This window comes from Podarcis pityusensis, assembly GCF_964106645.2.
Source record: "Podarcis pityusensis genome assembly, chromosome: 9".
NCBI classification, from domain to species: domain Eukaryota; kingdom Metazoa; phylum Chordata; class Lepidosauria; order Squamata; family Lacertidae; genus Podarcis; species Podarcis pityusensis.
Window position 1 is genome coordinate 23,371,296 of NC_138034.1, and position 19,013 is coordinate 23,390,308.

A 19,013-nucleotide genomic window follows, 5' to 3' on the forward strand; every position below is an offset into this window, starting at 1 on the left:
TAAAGGAAAGAATTTCCAGGAAAGTATTTCAAATCACCTTTTGTCTGGGCTCTATTTTTGCATATCACAATATACAGTTCTTCCAAAATGTTCTTTTAATCTGGTAATAATTGGGCATGATCTGGCCAAAGTTAGGCATTTCTATATCACATTGATTTCAGTGGGACTCTTTCCCACTGAAAACCATGCAGTTGGCTTTGGCTGGCTCATGTGCACTCCTCTTTGCAGACAGTATCTGCCTATATGCTTTTTAAAATATAAGGGCTTTAAAAATGTGTAGTCTTAAACAAGTATCCAAAAATGATCATTTGTTGTCCATGATCTGCTTTTCCTTGAAGAAAGAATTATAAAGCATTTCCCCTTATCGATGAGCATTCTATTGTATGTGTTAAAACATTTGCATGCTTTGGAAACACCTTCATAATACAGACTTGGGCCATAATCTAACACAGTTTGCTGAAGTTGGTTTATCTGAGGAGGCTTAATTGTGGCTAGATCTGTGTTGGATTGTGGCCTTGATTAAGACGGAAAATCCATTGGTATTGCTCAACTGACCAGAGCCTTTGTAAAAACTGGCTCCTTTCCAGAATTCTGGGGCTTTAGGCTTATCCATTCACTTTCATAAAGGTAGGAATTCTTCTCCATCTCTTTGCATGTGCTGAGTTTCCATGTCTATCGAAGCAAATGGAGAATCCCTTGCATGTGCAAGAACTCTATCTGCATGTTGGAGTTCCTCTGTGTATGTAAGTTGCTGGTGTGCAGAGACTAGATTTTAGAGTCACTGGTGCATTATTCAGTAGAATTCCTTGTCCTATTTGTTACTTCATTCAGCAGACTTTTCGTCAAACTAATCTTCCCAAGGGCAGTTGTATACTGCCTGCTTGCAACAGGACTTGTATTTTCTGTTTTCTGTAAAGTGTACGTCTTGCATGTAAAGTTAGTTTGGACTAGGTAGACCCCAAGGAGGGTGAGAACCACTTCAATATCTCACTAACCTTCATGTCTAAGTGGGTTGAGACCATCTGCTGGGTGGCTTAACATGCAAAAGAATGACTCACACCGGTGGTCTCCTTGTGCGAGCAGCAGAACCTGAAATGAGGGGTCTTGCATGTCATCACGGAGGAGAGGAATTGTGAACGTAAATCACATGCAACTTTCCTGGTCACAGATCTCATGGAAGACATCTCATGTTATGCAACTCAGGCAATCCAACCCTGTGGATAAGCGTTACTTGCATGAGTCAGCAGGAGGAGATTGCTTCAACCTGCTCTAAATCCACATTTGACCACCCTCTTGGCTTCTTCTGTAGCTGCTAATTTGGCAGTGTTTGAATGATATGGATTGCTGCTTGTTATTTCTTGTTTTGTATGCATTTCACTTACCATGTTGTTGTTTTTATCTGCTTGGCTTTTTGAAGCGTGGGTGGGGAGGGGAAGTTGGACCCTCCAGCATTTACAAGCACAAAAATGAGTAGTAGCTGAATTCTTCCAGTATGCATATTTTGATATGTAGCTGCTAATGGGGGGGTACTATATGGCTGACTTTTAAAAAAATCAACCATTTTTTATCCCATGTAGTGGTAGCAATATATTTGAAAACATGATAGTGAAAAACGCTACAAAGACACAAACACGGAGGCAAATAAAAAAATCCCAATTATTTCCCCTCAATTCCATGTAAAGATATTTCAGAGGCATGTTCAGATTTATTCAAGTGAGAGTGTTGTGGGATGTCATCTAAGGTGGCTGATACCTTTGTTCATTTTAAAGGAGCAGCTGGGTACATGCCCATAAGTATTCAAACATGGGCATTTCCCCCCAGCTTTGTCACAGATTTTATGTGTTGCATGATGTCACAGTACAAGTTGCCCCATCTTCATCTGAAGTGTGTTTGGTTCAGAACTGTGGATGACGCAGGAAACTGAAAACAGCCCATCAGGTGCCCCACAGACTTCCTGCTTTTACGGGCAGGTAGCAAAAATTGATATATCAAATCCCTGATAGGTTACTATATGTCTGACTTGTTCCCCTGCCCTCCAGTAAAGCAAGCATTTTCGTAGTACAGGCTTTAAGAACATGTGCCCTATTATTCATTTCAGAGTTACCAGGAGAGCTTAAGGCTACACACTTAACTAGAGAGCAAGTCCCATTCAACTCAAGAAGACATGCTTCTCTGAGTAACTGGCGTAGAATTGCACTATAAACCTTTTGACAGCAAAAAAACAAAATGAAAGAACCCTCTTGTAAGGATTAAGTAAGAATTAACAGCTCTCTGCCAGTTCAAATAACCTTTTTCCTTCTGTATATGTAGCACTGAAAGATGAAAGTTGCATCAAAATGTATTACTTCTACTTAGGTAAGCAGGAGTTTGAATTCCTCCCTATATTTTGGTTCTTCAGCACATTCAGCAGTCCAAAGGCTATGCATTAGAAATTTGGTCAATTATTCTGTAACATAACACTTCAGTTAAAAAAATGATTTGAGTGCAGTATAAGCACATGGGCAACTATAAATTGCATATTACATTTCAATTGTTCTTTGTTTTGTGCCAATTATTCCTGTCAGATGAATGGCCCAATTGAAATATTCAGTGAAAATGTGCTAGTTTGGTTAGAGAATGTAACTTACCTTCAGTAGAGGGAATAACAAAGTGTTTCCTTAATGTTTCTGTGCACTGCATTTTTCACAGTTTCGGTTTCATGTCAGCCAGCTGTAACTGCTAGCATTAAATTTAGAAATAAACATGCTCCAACTGTACCATTTTCCTGAAAATTAAAATCTCAGTCTAGCAGCCTATATAAAACTTCTTAACACAAAACAAAACAAACGTATTGTACAGTATCATCTTTAGAAAGTTGAATATGGGTTTGTATTTAAATAAGCTGCCTGTTTTGATTGAATTGTAGTTTTTTTGTTGAAAATTTAATTTCTGCTTTGTTAACATAGTTAAACATCATGCACTATGTATGTTTCAGTGAAATACATGTTTTTCAGTGTGTGACTTCTGGCTTGACACTCAAGGTTTTTGGAAAACTAACACAGGGCAATTTAGAGTAGGTTATACCAATAGGACAATGCGGCAAAGCATGTCATTTTGGTAGTTTGGCAGAGATATTGCAGTGGTATTGTGAGCAGCTAATATTTAGCATGGAGTGACAGGTTTGATATAGGGCCAATTATTTCTAGTCCTTTCCTTCAGTCCTAAAGACAGCAAGTCTAGATGTTACATAGGTCTAGATGTTACATTTGTCATACAGACCAGCATTCCCATAGCGAATATTTTATCTCCTAGCTATTTCTCTCAGTGCAACTTACCGTACAAATTGAAGCCATCATACAGTGAGCTCTTCTGCTGACAGCCCTCACTGGTGTGAACTGAATCAGGGGAATTTGCTTCACGAATTCCCGGCTCCTGCAGTGGATTTCAATATATTGATAAGAAAATCCCAAGGAGACTGTTCCCATTCGCAGACTCAAGTCACCTTGCATAGCGAGCCCTCAGATAACCTGCATCCAGAAAGGAGATGAACCTTCCTGTGTCAGCATGGAAAGCTTTTCCATTATGCATACCCAATTTTGCCTTCCCAATCTGCTCCTTTCCCATTCTACACACACAAGGAGATCTTTCAACACTGCATATCATTCCTCCACTGACACCAGTTTCCGGTGGCATTCGCTTCACTAAAGTTGGATGAGCTGAAACAACCAAGAGTCTTGTAATGAGCTGCTAATGAAAGGCAAAAGTTAGTTACAAGGCTGCTAGGAGCTTGTATAGTCATGTATACCATCCAAAGGTGAGAAGCTACAAACATTGATAGCAAGGATTAATTAGAATGTTCGATATTTTCCCAGTATACCCTACTGCAAAATGGGTCTGTAATGTTAGATATCCTTCTCAACAGACTAATATTGGAAGTAAGCTAAAGAGAGAACGCCAACAGCCCAGTCACATTGTTTGTTCAGAAGTAAACCCCATGGAATTGTAGACTGCAATCCAGTGTACACTTACTTCTGAGTAAACAAGCAAAGGTTTAGCTGTTAATTACTCCTGCATTCCTACATTTCTCTAGATAGCACCTGTTGGCTGTAATACAGAATATACAAATATATATATAGTATTGCAAAGAGCACCCGGTTTCTTTGCGGTAATGATCCAAATGACTCTGTGACTATTTCCATGCATCCAAAGTGTTTCCCAAACAGCAGCTTCTCTCCCTGCTGTAACCCATAGATGGCAAACCATTTTTGAAACCGAGGAAGTTTTGAAACCTGCTTGTCATATAGCATGGTAGTCTGCTGTTCAAAGCGAACTTCTTTAAAAAGAAAATATCTGCAATGAGCATACCGAAGCCCTTGGGCGTGCTTTAAGTAGTTTTTCTGGATCCTGGCCATGGTTTTTAGCCTTTTCATACCCAGCCAATGGGATCCCTGTGGACTTTCGGCCTTCTAGATTGTTGTCATTGTGTGTAGCTCAGTTGATTCTTCTACATGACTGACACATAGGATGCATTTGACTGTATCTTTGGAAATCCTGTTAATCTCATGTAGTATATCAGAAAATAGATATGAAATGACATTGTCTTAATCATAGATAATCTTTCAGTTTGCCAGCATATGAAAACATAGTTAAAAGACCAAGCTAGAGATCCATTTAATAAAAGTATCATTTTTTTTTCATAAAAAGTGCATCAAATCCAAAATCTGCAGTTAGATGCTACAATTTGGGTATGAAGTGCATAGGTAGACAGGAAAGATGGATGGGTTTTAAAATATATATGTGCTTATTTAACCACATTTGTTATGGTTGCTTTAAGTTAATCCACTTAGCCAAATTCCACAATTTTTTTTCCAAATATCAACCATTTTTTTTCCTGACCTGACCCAAATTTAGAATGTATTCCACTTGGAAGTCTCACTAGAGAATTTCCTAAATTGTATGTTACAAACTAATAAAATTGTGAAGCTATCTTATCAAGACTTGTTTTCTTTTCTAACCTCAATATGGTGCATTCTTTTTCATTTATTTGTGGTATGCACAATCATTTTGCTTCATTTCACCAGAATGTTTTTAATTATCCCAATCCTTAAAAAGTTTACTCAGAAGTAAATCCCAGTTTTGTGAGACTTGTTTCCTAGTGAGCGTGGTTAAAATTTCAGCTAACTGTCTCTTAGATAGAAAAGAAAAAACTTACTTTGAAAACATTGCTAGTAACAAATGCCTAAAAAAGCAAAGGAAATTCAAACTTGGTGGCACAATTAACACTGGACTCTCTTTAAACAAGCAGGTTTAATGCTCATTGATGAGCTTGGCTTCCTATTCTTCAAATACATTTTTCAAAAGATGCTCAAAAATCTCTTTGGAAGTTTTGAGCCTGGAATGGTCTACATTTTATGAAATCCCTTTGCAAAGGAGAGAGAATGGATGTTGCTGAAAATCTTTTAACTCGTTTCTACAAGTTGGGCTGCTCTTAAAAATCCTAAAGTGTTTTTGTCTAACAAAGTTTGAATTCACTAAGTCAGAAATCAGGAATGATCAGACATTTTGCAAAATTCTGTTTAACAGCAATGCTCTATAAAGATTTATTTCCCCCATTTAATTTTAAAATGTCCCCCCCCCCATATTTCTCACTTGTAAAGGGGCTTCAGAGTATGTCAGTTTCTGTCTTTTCACTTGCGTAGGAGATTGTCAGAAGTATTGTATCCTCAAAGTAAGCTCCAGCTACATATAGAGAATACAACGTTAGCAGCAAAACCTCCAATTAATATTATATCTGTGAATACTTCCTAGTGTGTTCAGTACTATTTTTAAACACATGCTTTTTTATTACATCCTCAGTAATAACCCTGGACCATATTGTACAATACCCAAATGTTGCCCAGCGCTATAAGCAAAGATCTTAAATTTAAACAACATACTCTATCTTTGTGTGATGCTTTCCCCCTTAGGAGTCCTTTTAGTTCCTTTCTTTTTTTTTTTTAAAAAAAATCCCTAACAGCCTCTTTTTATGTATAATTAAAAAAACACCCCGGAGCTACTCTGAAGCATGCAGGGTGTTGTAATTTCACTTTGCAAAGAGGTATGATACAATGTTGCTGAGCAGAAAAGCCCATGATAGATTTAATGTAGCCAATTGTTCACATCTGAAAAAAAAGAGTAACTGTTCAGTGTGAGTTAATTTTGGATTTTTTCAGCATCCCTCTTTTAGGCTTTGTGCTGCATTCTTCCAGACAAATGCGTATTCCATGCGGACCACTGTTCTGCTAAATGCTCTCAGTTCTCCCTTTGCAATCAAGATTATGTTGCTAAGGAGATCTTGCTTTTATTGGTGCCATTGATTTGTGTTAATACGTTTTGAATACCTCTCGGTATTCTTTCGTAGACAAGGCCAAAAGAAAAACTTCCCTGAGTTTCCCGATTTGCATGACAAATGGAGCGGTGGTGTAATGAAGCCGATATAAAGTGGGCAGTTGAAAAGCAACTAAAGAAGAGCACTCAAGTGAGAAATGAAGAAATGTGCCGGGACAGTCTGCGGCCTGCCTTCCCTCCAGCTGCAGGAACTGGCTTGGGCCAAAGGGAGATTCGAAGAGGGTGAAGGGAGAGAGCGCCTCCATCCGCAAAGACCACCCACTTTCTGCAGACCCAGCTCTCCGTGGATTACCTCATTGATTTAATATGGGCAATCACAAAGCAGTGGCCTAACTGTGAGTGAAGACTCTTCCTCCTTGGGAAAGATGGGGAGAAGCTGTCACTTTCTCTCTGTGTCCCACACCCTCTTCCTCAAAGCCCTGTCCAGTATTGAACTCCAAGCCTAGGTGTTGATGTGGAAGTTCAGAGATACAAATGGGCTTCGGTGGTGTGTGCCACAGAGGGCACAGGTGGAGCTAGGTGGAGCTTTTCTTCCCGATGGGAAATGGAGCTAATCCTCGGCTACCCCATACCAGCGCATGGTTGATTGCCAAGGTAGATCCTAACTTTCTTGGGAAGTTGGGCCACTAAGAAGATGAGAATCCTTCCTGTTATCTATAATATTGTGCGTCCATTTTTTATGTAGTGTGGTGTTGGCTACACAGTAGCCTGAGTTTGTAAATTGCTCAGCTTTTGCTTACCCTCGCCAGGTACACAACCTCATACACGGTTTAGGTGGCCTACCCAGACACACTTTTCACATACAGCAGTACCTTGGTTAGTCAAACGCTTTAAAAGGTAAAGGGACCCCTGACCATTAGGTCCAGTCATGGCCGACTGGGGTTGCAGCACTCATCTCGCTTTATTGGCTGAGGGAGCCGGCGTACAGCTTCCGGGTCATGTAGCCAGCATGACTAAGTCGCTTCTGGCAAACCAGAGCAGCGCACGGAAACACCGTTTACCTTTATCTACTTGCACATCGTGCTTTCGAACTGCTAGGTTGGCAGGAGCTCACCCCGTTGTGGGGATTTGAGCCGCTGACCTTCTGATTGGCAAGTCCTAGGCTCTGTGGTTTAACCCACAGCGCCACCCGCGTCCCAGTCGAACACCTTAGTTGTCAAACAAATCAGCTCCCGAATGTCGCAAATCCGGAAGTGAGTGTTCCAGTTTGTGACCGTTTTTTGGAAGCCGAACGTCCGACGCGGCTTCCGATTGAGTGCAGGAAGCTCCTGCAGCCAATCGGAAGTCACGCCTTGGTTTCTGAACTGTTCTGGGAGTCGAACAGACTCCCAGAATGGATTAAATTCGAGAACCAAGGTACCACTGTAATTCATCCCTCTTGTGAAAAAAAAGGTGATAATGCAAATAGGGGGTTTCTGCCGTGTGTGATGGGAAGGATCGTCCCACTATGAAAAGCCTGGTGAGTATGAACCCATATGCAGTGCTATTTTTCTAGAAAAAGAGGTGCTGGAACTCACCACAAACACCTCCCTTGTTCTCTTGTAATGGGAATAGTGCCCATCTGAGAGGTGCTGGAACTGAGTTCCGGTGAAAAAACAGCCAGCACATGCCTAAAATGATGAAACAAAGTCAAGATTAGCGGTGGCCAACAACGTTGCTAGGAAGGTAAGTGTGTGTAAGAACCGTTCAGCTAATGTTAAGGAAGAAGCGCATATTTCTTTTCCCCCTTCCATTGGAGTTTATGTAGAAAAGCATTCCAAGGAGGCAGAGAAAATTACCCTGTAGTATTTGGGGCTTTCCGTTGTTTCATGTAGCAGACAGGACATTGCATCAAGCTTCATCATCTCTGGGTGTAAGGCACCAAGGTTCATATCACCTAAGGTTCTGTCTTTGACCTACAGCAGGGTTGAAGAACATGCAGCTCTTCAGACTTTATGGCACTTCTGCTCTTTAAGAGCTGTCTAGCACCTAACTTAACATGGTGATTGAGCTGTAGAGCCAGTCTCCATGTTGGAAGAATATGGTACACTGCTTTAGAAGCGGTAGTGTTTCAGGCCCCATCTTATGGAGGTGGATGGGTCAATGTGAGCAAAGCATTTCTGCTTTGGATATGCCCAGAAAACATTTTGAATTATGCAGTGCATTTTGGGGGGTGGGGTGGGGAGAAAGTTGTGAAACTTTTTCCTGTTTTCTGTAAACTGTCCACTAACAGCAAAGTAATGAAATGTCTACCAAATACCTTTAGAGCACCTGTTTTGTACTTATGCCTTGTCACTTGAGAGCCAATAAGGGGTAGGGTAGATGCTGAGAGGCCCAGGTTCAAATCCTCACACAGCCATGAAGCTTGCTCATTGAGCTTTGGCTAGTCATACTCTCAGACTAACCTGTATCACAGGGTTGTTAGGATAAAATGGAATGGTGGAGAGTGGGGTACACCACCCCCAAAATTCTTGGAGGAAGGGCATGTTGTAAAATGCAATAAAAATAAAATTAGAATTTTAAGGGAAACTTTCTCCTAAGTAGTGCATATATGTAAAAACATACAGCTTGTTAAGTGGGTTTCCAAAAATTTAAATAGTTGCTGGCTATTTCTAACTTGTCTATAAAAATAACATGTCATCATTTATTTGCTCCCCGTCAACCATAAACCTTAGAAATGAAAGTTGTTTACTTGGAAATGTATGAAATTACAAGTGGATTAAATCTCATACAAAACATTCAAGAAACTGAAATGATCTTAGTGCTATTGTTACGTTAAAATTCTTTGCAACTTGCTCTGTAAGGAAAATGTTAGGTCCCTCAAGGAAAATAATCAGCTCTAAAGAACGACCACTCTAAAGAACAACCCTTAAAAGTTGCATGGGGTATATTAGAATTGCACTAGCCCCCTGGTAAAAAAATAAGTTTTAAAAAGGACATGAGATATTCAACATCTTCACCACTATTGCATGGCAGCATCTATTGCCAATATGTGGTTTGCGCCCAGTTCTGTTTTCTCCAGCTCATCAGACTCAGGTGACACCATGCAATTTCTGAACTGTTGCCTAATTGTTGTGATAAGCTGAATGAGGACAAAGAAATTGAACTCCTGATAAGGTGAAGATGCTGTGATTAGAGGGTCCAGGTCTGGGAATTTGGGGAATGCCCTATTCTTGATGGGTTCCTCACCTCATGCAGGAGCAAGTGTATATTCTGGAGGATTCCCCTTGGTACCATTTTGTCACTGAAGTCACTTCAGTGGCATAAAGTGTCTGCCCAGCATCTACAGCTGGTGCACCAGCTATGACCATTCTTCCACAGGAATAGCCTGGCACAGTGATTAATTAATGACCTCCCACTTGGACTTCTGTAATGTACAGTGGTACCTCGGGTTAAGAACTTAATTTGTTCTGGAGGTCCGTTCTTAACCTGAAACTGTTCTTAACCTGAGGTACCACTTTAGTTGCCGCCACTGCATAATTTCTGTTCTCATCCTGAAGCAAAGTTCTTAACCCGAGGTACTATTTATGGGTTAGCGGAGTCTGTAACCTGAAGCGTCTGTAACCCGAGGTACCACTGTACTCTACATTGAACTGACCTTGAAGAACCAAAGACTGGGGAAATATGATCCACAGGCAGACACATGCCCTATAGTGTGGGAATGTTGTGGATAGTAGGAGACGATATATTGATTAAATGTTATCCTTCCTCACTCACGCTAGTGAGCTTGTAGTAGAGCACATTCTCTTGTACATAGGAGGAAGTTAGCTGGTAGATTTGTTAGAACCATTTGAGTAAAGCAATCCAGTCTAGCTCCAGATTGGATTGTTCCTGGTAAATCCCCTTTTGCTCCCTCTTAAAAACAATAATGACACAACAATCTTCATTTTAAAAGTCGTAAGGTTTACTTACATTCAGTTCAAAGTATAATCCTGAAGGCAGGCTTTAGCTTGTAGTTACAGAGAAAAGTATGAGCTCATCCTTTGTGAGGGATGAACCCATGTGCTGCTGGCTGAGAGCCAGCACACAGCAAAAGCATCACAATGGGATAAGGTGAAAAAGGGTCAAGAGAGGAAGATGGCTGCATGACTAGCCTCTTTATAGGGTCTGCCAGGGTCACGCCCATCTACCTGGTCACATGCAGGGGGAGGATGCTACAGACCAGGTGTGACAGGAAGTCCTCCTGGCTGGAGCAACATTCCCCTGTGTGTTCATTCTGGGCAAACAGGAAATGTTGTATTTTACTGCTTATGTTACATCCCACGTATAGATCTTGGTTGACTATGACTTGCTTGCTCCCACCCAGTTCATGGCTAATAGAGGAGAAGAAAGCTCACCCAAAAAAATACATTTTGCAACAGTTCTTCTAGGCAGACTCATGCATCTTCACCATCATTTGAGTTGCAAAGGACTTGGGGGTGAGCCCAGAGTAACTAACAAAGCTAATAGTTCAATCCAATCCGTACTGCTTATGGACTTGAGACCAGCTTTCAAGTTGAGAGTAACACCAGTAACACATCTAAGCATGCTGCTTATAGTTCTGAGAAAAGAGAATGAGCTGAACTCCACCAAAATGGAATATAAGGTAGGGGCAACCAGTGCAGTGCCATCCAGATGTTGGATTCAAGTTATCACCATCTCTGACCACTGCTCATTTTGGTGGGGACCACCACCAACATCTGGAAGACACTGCTTTTGTCACCCTTGTTTTAAAGCATTAAAACGATAGGTTTCCAAAGAGAAACCTTTTGACTTAGAAAACTCGGAATAGCATTAATGAAGAGGGGGGAAATGAACTGTCATTCCTACACTTTGCTCCATTTTACCCTTTTCCAGTTTTCCTCGGCTCTCCAATTAATAATAGTGGCAATTGTAAAACTTTCATGCGGACTGAAACTTGATCTTCAAGATATCCTACTGTTCCATTTTCTTGGATGTCACTCAACTTTGAAGTCATACAGTGAGATTGCAATACAATTTGTGTTTACCCGTAGTAAAGATTTAGTGAAGAGTGCCCTTTCCAGGTGATAAGATGTATAATGAACCTGCCTGTAGTACATTTGCAATGCAATTTCTGTGCACAGTTGTTGAAGAAGAAGAAGAAGAAGAAGAAGAAGAAGAAGAAGAAGAAGAAGAAGAAGAAGAAGGGAAGCATCTCATTTTAGCATTCTGTACCAAGCAGAATCATTTTCCCAGTTGTTCTTAACTTGCCACAACCTTTCTCCTCCTAAAGTGTTTATGACACAAGTCTCTGTGCTCAAATGGGATCACTCATATCAGTGAGAGGTACACTTCTTGAATTAGGAGCAGAGTCTGTAATGCCAATAGATCAACCGTATACATATACATATATTTAATTTTTGAAAGTAGTCGTTTTAAATGACTCATCTGCTGTGAACAAAAGGCAAGGAGGTAAATGTTCCATTAAAAACCACTGCCAACATAATTTTACCATTAGCTTTTATTCGCCGCCTTTATTCCACCACTTTCCATTAGCACGATGATTGCCTTAATTAAAGTCCTTCCATACGCAGAGATAATCTTTCTGAATGGCTTTCAGAGAACGTGAAATGAAGCCTCTTGTGCACTTTGAAGATAAAACTAGTTCAGCTTTCTCACAGATAAGGCCAGATACTGCAATCACAACATTGTTTTCAAGTGATCTAAGTGGCTTCAGTTAGGGCTACTCAATAGAGATTGGGTGCGTGGGTGATGGAATGGGTTTCAGCTGAGGTTTTGATAGTGTTACTTTTTTCTTCTTCAAGTGTCTTGATTCTGGAAGTCATTTGAGAATAGGGAGCAGCCATTGGAGAACCTAGGGCCAAATCCAGACCTCTAAGATGTACCATCGCTGCATGTTCGTTGCCAGCTTGGAGGCAAAAGTAATGTGGAAAGGAAGCAGTAGCAATGGGGTTATCTGGCATTACATTTTGGGGTGGCATCCATAACTCACTCATAAAACTGACTTCTTACTAAGGTTTAAAATCTTGAGCATATGGCTTTTATCACTAGGGTTTTTGTGGGACTTCTCTTTCCCACTGAGGAATGTCTTTGGGCGGTAACACTGTACCAAGGATTGCCTAAATGAGCGTATCCAATTCACACTTTTCCAGCAGCATCAAAAAAACCCATCGGAACACCCCCTCACCAAATACAAGGAGTGGCATTCAACTACGTTTTGTTCATAGTGTTGTTGTCGTTGTTTAGTCGTTTAGTCGTGTCTGACTCTTCGTGACCCATGGACCAGAGCATGCCAGGCCCTCCTGTCTTCCACTGCCTCCCACAGTTTGGTCAAACTCATGTTGGTAGCTTCAAGAACACTGTCCAACCATCTCGTCCTCTGTCGTCCTCTTCTCCTTGTGCCCTCAATCTTTCCCAACATCAGGGTCTTTTCCAGGGAGTCTTCTCTTCTCATGAGGTGGCCAAAGTATTGGAGCCTCAGCTTCAGGATCTGTCCTTCCAGTGAGCACTCAAGGCTGATTTCCTTAAGAATGGAGAGGTTTGATCTTCTTGCAGTCCATGGGGTTCTCAAGAGTCTCCTCCAGCACCGTAATTCAGAAGCATCAATGCTTCGGCGATCAGCCTTCTTTATGGTCCAGCTCTCACTTCCATACATCACTACTGGGAAAACCAGTAGTGTTCATAGTAGACCCATTCAAACTAGTAAACATGACTAAGTTAGATCCATTCATTTCAACAGGGCTACTCTTAAGTACAATTTAGTTGAACACCACCCAATACGTCAAGGAGGAGAATTCTAGCTTAATTTTCTTTTCAGCATCCTGTGTCCTATACATAAGAAATTGTGTGGATTCATGTCACACACACACACACACACACACACACACACACACACACACACACACCTGGTAATACAGTACAGATAATACCTAAGTTGTGAGGGCTATTAAAATAAAAGTTAAGATTTGGGTGGTCTTGGTTAAAATGATCGCTCCTAGCTCCTCAGTAAAGTGGAATACAAATTTCCTACCTCATGGGGAAATTGTGTAGGGAAACAGTGAAGTCTGCAAAGAATGAAACAAATAGTGTACAAAATAGAATTTTATTTCATTTTAAAATACATGCAAAAATGCATATTGAGAGCAAAGTGCTTACAAAAAATGCACACTGTGAGGTAAAATGCATATCAAGAATGCACATTTTGTGGAAAATGTGTTCAATTTTTCACGATGTATTTTTTAAATTAAAAAAATAATCAGATTAACGTGGCAATGGGAGGGCAAATTTAAATAGAGACAGAGTGGAAATGAACTGATGCCTCTCTCTCTATTTGTTTGTGGGTCACTTTAAGGCAGTGAGAATCAAGTACTGACTCCCCCAACCCCTTTCTCCCTTTTCAAAGAGATCCTCTGAGGAAACTAGTGACTGAGTTCAGTCTTTGTTAAATATTATTTTCCTTTTTCACAGAGATTGTGCGGTGGTTGCACTCCAAATCCCTTGCACCCAAGTCAGAACTTTTGCCACTGGACTACACAGGCAGTCCTTAGATGTTTAGCTTTTGAGCCTCCTAGTTTGAGAATGTAGCTTGGATAAGTCATGGTGGTCTATAGCAGGCTCAGTGCCACTCGCTTGACATTACTGTCACACTTCATCAATGGGGAGATATTTGGCATATATGGTGCACTGAGGCAGGGGAGGGAGGCCAAAGTAAACCTTGAAAACAATTGGATCCAAGCCCTTCTCCTGATCCTACAAGACAAGTTCTTGATTACTTAGTAGTTTAATTAATGTCAACCTTCCCCAGCAAAGCTCGTGGGAGCAATCATTATGCTGACACAAAACCATTTTAAATGCTTGGCATTCTACCAATCACAGAGCTAAGCATTCCCATGGCAGATTGCACGATCCCAGAGCCAGATCTGTAAGATTTTTACAAGAGGCTCTTTAGCAGCACCAATTCAAAAGCTTTGCATTTTTATCCTAAACATTACAAGGCAATTTGGAAGTTTTCTCTTTTGAAATGTTTACTGCGGCAATCCATGTTGTTTGCTTTTAATTCTTCTCAAATCTTTTTTTTTAAAAGTTTGATTGCCTCTGTCCTTTTGAACAATAGCCATTTTCATTTTACGTGAATAGTCTCTATGAGCAATGAGACACCACCCACTGTGCGCAGAGCCTAACACAGTGTTCCCCAAATTTCTAAGAATTGAAGGACCAGCCCTACCAGTAGGCAGAGGGAAGCAGCTGCCTCAGGCAACTGATTCCAGCATTCATTGGGAGAAGTCATGTCCTCTAAATGTATATGGTATGTACACATGCAAGAGCAGCAAACTGTTGCCAACGTCTTGGACCAGCCTTGCCTGATGAACACCTGGATTTCTTAGAAGCGTAGAATAGTAGAGTTGGAAGGGACTGCAAGGGTTTACTTGTCCTCCCCCTTGCAATGCAGGAATCTCATCTAAAGCATCCATGACAGATGCCCGTCTAACCTCTGCTTAAAATCCTCCAAGGAAGTAGAGTCCACCACCTCCCAAGGGAGTCCATTCCACTGTCAAACAGCTCATACTGTCAGAAAGTTCTTCCTGATGTTTAGTTGGAATCTCCTATCTTGTAACTTGAAGCCATTGGTTAAGAGTTCTGCCCTCCAGGGCAAGAGAAGCTCCATCTTCCATGTGACAGTCATTTAGATATTTGAAAATGGCTCCCATCTCATCACATCACATCATATATCACACATCACATATCACACAGTATATCATATTATATCATATATCAGTCTCCTCTTTCTCTTTTTTTAAACCGACCAATCAAATCACATCACATAAATTCCGAATTACAAAGCCGAATTTTAAATTTTTTGTTGGGGGTACCCATATTTCAAGTTCCGAAGGGGATTCCAATCATCTTCTTGCTGCTGCGTTAATATCCACAAATCTGTCCAAATAATGTTCATAATTCTATCCAGTCCTATCTTGCTGTTCCCACATCTCATCTTATTCATATATTTTTCTTTTTTCTTTGTGATCTCTTCTGATTATCTCCTTAAGCAGGTAAACACCAGTTATAATCCTGTGTGAATTTTTCCGTTCGTCCAATCACCATATCGAGATGGTTTCCATATATCATCACTTCCATAAATAAAAGCACTCTTTCCATCATTAATCTTCGCAAATCTGTCGCCTTCTTTAGTCCCTCTGAGGAGGCTCGCCCACAATATGAAAACAGATCCATTCCTCCTCCCAGACATAAGTCTTTCGACAGAACTTGCCAAAATGGCGACGCTGTTTTTTACTGCATCATCCCAAAGCTCTTATACTTTCCACAATCTCCTTAAAACTTGCTTTTGGTTAGAAAATTATCTCCACACAGTCTTAAATCATCAGCTTATGTCATTTAAGCGGCATTTCTGACTTGTGTGGGGGGGATTCTTGGTTAATCACATAGAGAAAAGAAAGGAAAGTCCCCCCCCCCCCATCCAGTCCCGTTGCCGACATACCAAGCCTTGGTGTGTCTTCTCATGATATATTCCTGTTTATCCGACCTGTCTTCTTTCTCAGAGATCTCTTCAATTAGCAGTCTTTACTCCCCATTCTTCCTTGAAATATGTGCATTAGCTTCCTCCTAATTGTTTCTTTTGAAGTTGCTGCAGCTGGAGGAGCGAATCAGAGACAGCGTCCAGGAGAGCCGAAGTCCACACAAGGGCTTTCTGCCTAGTGCCCCCACCCCCTCGAGTTCGGGGGTGGTATAGGGCACAGCAGGCAAGTGCAGTCCCCCCCACTCGCTTGGGGGGGCCGGGAGGCTGCTTACTCCCATCACAGCCTCTTAATTACCTCGTGTGGGTCGGAGAGATGTTATTGTCGGCCATCTTCCAATGCGCCCCTAGTGGCCCCCCCAGTCTCCTCTTTCTCAGGCTAAACATACCCAGCTTCCTCAACCATTCCTCATAAGGCATGGTTTCTAGACCCTTGATCATCTTGGCCACCCTTCTCTGCATATGTTCCAGCTTGTCAATATCCTTAAATTGTGGCACCCAGCGCTTTCCCCATCTCTCTTCTGAATTTAAATGAGAGGTAGACTTACAATTGCATGCAAAAAGGTTTACAGTACTTTGAAAATGTGTAAGAGGAAGAATTGCCTTCCTTCAGGAAAGCCAGTCCCTTATGCCATGTTTCAATTTTTGGGGGGGTGGGGAACACTTTAAGCTGCCTCTTTGCCTTGTCTAGGCAGATTTCTGTTCCGTAAAAAATGGAGAGGAAAGAAGACAGGACCCCGTGTAATGTGTATGTCCCAAACAGGAGGCTTATCAAACTTCTGGTGGGCCAGAATGCATGGGAAGCATTCGGCATGGTTGGTCATGGGATGAGCGCAGAGGTAAGGTGGCCATGTGTCCTACTTTACAGGGGAAAGATTGAAGGACTGTCTGATTCAAGTCTGTTTTACAGAAAAAGAACCATAAGAAGAGAGAGTAGGGGTTTTAAAGATGCCCATCAAGAGTCGTGCTGTGTTTCCGTTTGAAATTACAGTAACAATGTCTGATTGCATTTATGCACGCAATTTAACATATGCAAATACCACGCAAATCTTCACCCTCTTTTTTGTCAGCGCATTGGGAGGGGGGCGGGTAGCAGGTGGAGGGAAGGGATGGGGAAACATTCCTTTCATGAACAACTTCAGTTTACTTACCTAAGGAGCCAAGCCCTGTTTTAGATTTTTTTTAAAAATGGCAACAGCAGTCCAATGTTCCATCCTGCTTTGCGGGATGGGGGTGGGGTGGGAGTGCAAGGCAGGGCAAAGGGGGAGGTGGAAAACTTTTCTACTGCAAACTTCATTCCGTTAACTTCTCTTAGGATCCAAGTCATTGTACTTGTGAGTGTCGAAATGCCATCCCCAAGCTGCATTGGCCATAGCTGACTTTGCTCTGCATCCCAGGCACAGAGCCAAGTTCCTACTTCCCGGTGCTGCAAGTCAGGCTGCTCCCTAGGATCAGGGCACCAGCTAAAATTGTCAGTATGTCTTCTTTTCCGGCTCGCTCAACCCAAAAGTGATTCAGCTATCTCTGGGAACAAAGCATTTCGATGAGACATTCGCTCTGAAAATGTCTATCCCTGTCTGAGAGCGCTCCTGGCAACCAGAGATAGGATAGGAGCCCTTTGAAGACAACTTTCTGAATGCCATCTGAGGGAGAGAAACAATAGGAATAGGAATAGGGAGGAATAGGGAGAGAGGCAATAGGAAAATAAGATTCAGGGGTTTCTTAGCGATGCTACCACTTCAAGAAACATGGGCCTAATTCCTAGAATAGGTCTCGTTCCTTGAAAGCCCAGAAGGACAGCCACTTCCTAGAGAGATAATGTCTGGTATTCGTCTCTCTCATGCGCAAACACACCCACACCAAAATGTTTGTTTTGACAAATAGGTTCTTTTCCTTTATCTCTCTTTAAACAAGGGACTTTTTTTTTAAGGGCTTACAGATCTGAGCCCTCTGAGAATTCAAAACTTCAGTTGTTTGAGCTTGTGCTAAGTATATTTACTCAAGATTTACGACAAATCCCACAGAACAACAGAGAATGCTAAATACCTTTCAAATAGGCTGGAACTTAGCTAAATACCTACGAACTTGCAGTCTGCGGCTTCCTAGGAATAGGCACTGCTATTCTCAACGTAAAAACAAAACAAAGGAGGACTTGAGGTCAATAGAAAATTTGAAAATCCTGGTCTATTCATGAGACACTAGACAGTCCTTTTAAAGTGACATTTCAAACAACTTAGACCGCTTGTGACAAAGGCCTTTCTCCTACCCCTCCTCCTGATTTGTAGCAACTTTATTCATTGCTATGTTCTATCCCTCCTAAGAAAATCCTGCCCTTCCCTAGTGTGTGTGTGTGTGTGTGTGTGTGTGTGTGTGTGTGTATACACTAGCCCAATGAAACAGATTTTTGGTTAGGATTTTCTTCTCAGAAACAATTCGGACAAAATTTTACTGTAATAGGCTAAGCTTGGAATGTGTAGAACTGCTTTTCTTGCACAAAATGCCATTTACAGGCCTGTCCAGCACAATGTGCCATCATGTTTTTGGAAATTAGGATCATCCTTGCCATCCTGGCTTTTGAGATGCAGGTGGAAAGATACAGAATCTCACATCTTTCCGCTTGCAGCTGACAAGGGGAGGTCTTTTCAGCTACCCAGCGTCTTTTTTTCCTGTACCCCTCTTCCCCCCCCCCATTGTAATAATTGTGATTTTACCTGTTTCAAATAAACAAATTGGAGTGACGTTTTATAAATCTGCCAGCAGCATCCTCCCTTAAGACACAGGTGTCCTTTACTGTGACATGGAAAACATTGACAGGTTTGCTGGATGAGAATTCGAGGTGGACGAAAGCACTGTTAGACTGGTGCTTAAGATGCGTCATGAAACAAACGCTTCTGTACTCAAGCAGAATAACTTCTCCAGTTCTGAAGATTCTCTATAACTATTTCAATTAAGTGAATAGCCACTGTTTATACTGATTTGCACAACCAAGACTGTACAATTAACCAAATGTGAACTTCATCAGAGACTGTGGATTATGCTATTCATATCATAATTACAGAGGAGCTTAATTGCAACTCATTGGATGTTGGATAGCAGCCATTATAACACAGAGTTGATGTGCCTACAATAAATGTTCTGTTTGTAGCATGCTGAAAATCACCGAGTGCCCAGGTCT

The 19,013-nt window shown here is 41.4% G+C and overlaps 1 long non-coding RNA gene across 1 annotated transcript; it reads right to left on the reverse strand.

The window, feature by feature from the left end:
- Positions 1 to 5,591: 5,591 nt before the first annotated feature.
- Positions 5,592 to 10,366, reverse strand: LOC308485165. The gene is made up of 3 exons (XR_013990436.1): positions 10,258 to 10,366; positions 7,884 to 7,976; positions 5,592 to 5,718 (listed from the first exon to the last, which is right to left on the reverse strand). It is a non-coding gene; the product is annotated as an uncharacterized lncRNA (long non-coding RNA).
- Between the last annotated feature and the right edge of the window lie 8,647 nt (positions 10,367 to 19,013).